The following is a 1,708-nucleotide window of genomic DNA, read 5'->3' as shown; positions in this document are numbered from 1 at the left end:
AATTTTCAAAAAATTTCATTCATTGCTAGTTTTTATTTTTCATGCATATTAAAACAGTTTAGTACATATATTTATGAATATTTAAGATTTTTTAGCGCCTATTTGGTTTGCTTTTAATGCATATAAATCCACGCTCTAATGATCACTATCGCCAAATTTAATAATTTCATTATTATATTCTTACCTACGACTTCATGGATATTCGACAGTTTTCTCATAATTATATGGTCGCATCATCTCCATCATAATTTCGCTTGTAGTCCATTTTGGAAAATATTATATTATTATAAATTATAAGCCTACGTGAAATTCTAAAACGAAAAATTGTTTTTTTTTTTTTTAAAATAATCTGTTAATATAACACAATAACTGGACATACAGATTTAAAATATAATACATGATGTTTTTTTAGATAAACTAAATAATTATAATATTTGTTTATTATTCAACGTCGATATAGCTACAACCGACCTGTCTAATAGTATCCGTGGTTTGAATATTTATTTATTTTCAGCCAGCGACTATCAATTAGGTTAATATTATATTTTTTTTACGCAGATTTACGCTCATAACAAAAATCGCAATATTTTAACTTCCCTTATTATCATTTGACTGAATTTTTATGCATTTGCGTTATATTATAGTATGTTATTACATAGGTATATTATAATGTTTTTATTTTATTATTTATTATTTTATTTTATTATAGATTTTATATATACGATAATAATTCAGGGCATAATAAGCATATCATTATAAATGATGTTTAAGTTTTTTTTGTACCTCGGCGATTTGAGTGAATATTATGTCACCCATTGACAACACTCCAATGTAATCTTCACATCATAATACAATATAATATGTATATCGAACTATTGTTATTCGGTATTTAAAAAATAAACATTAATTAATAATACATATTTTATTTATTAATTTCAGGATTAAAAATCCAATCATTATTACATTTTAGGTATAGGTACCGCTGTGATTTTATTAGTCGAAGTTATGAAATTTTGATAGTATGTATAATTTTTGTTATTAGGTACCTACCTAGGTATGTTTTTATTAATTACAATCGCCCATTAAAATATGCATTGGAATCCATTTCACCTTTTAAGTTGCAATACCTACCGTAGGAGGTATAAAACAAAATTGGCGATTGTAAACTTCGCCATAATACCGGTTAGATATACGGTAATGAAAAGGTATAATATAGGTACTTAAACTCCACCATTTTTATTTTTTACCGGTAACATGTATATGAAAACTACACCAGTATTAAGGCCTTTCTTGTGTAAAACTAAATGATATTTCTCTACTAAGTAAACTCAAAAATTCAAAATGAAAAAAAATTGATTGTGTTAGAGAAAGCTATAAATACAAAATAGTAATAATAATGGATTTATATTAGAATTAATGGTTTGCTTATCTACAAAATAAATTGTATCTCATAATTTTAGTCCACAGTTCAAAATATTATAAGTTTTATAACATAACATAATATTCCTACAATTTTTTTGATTATATCTTATTACTTATTACAATTGTCTATCATTAATAAAATTATGAACGTAATACTTGCCATTGTACTTTTGTATGATTTGTTCGAACATTATTTTTATTTTTAAGTTGTTTATGTTTTTTGACATATCATTATAAAATCATGGTTTTATGTTATTTTTCTGTATATTATATTAATCGTATACTG

Source organism: Acyrthosiphon pisum, chromosome A2, assembly GCF_005508785.2.
Source record: "Acyrthosiphon pisum isolate AL4f chromosome A2, pea_aphid_22Mar2018_4r6ur, whole genome shotgun sequence".
Taxonomy (NCBI): domain Eukaryota; kingdom Metazoa; phylum Arthropoda; class Insecta; order Hemiptera; family Aphididae; genus Acyrthosiphon; species Acyrthosiphon pisum.
This window is presented reverse-complemented; position numbering follows the sequence as displayed.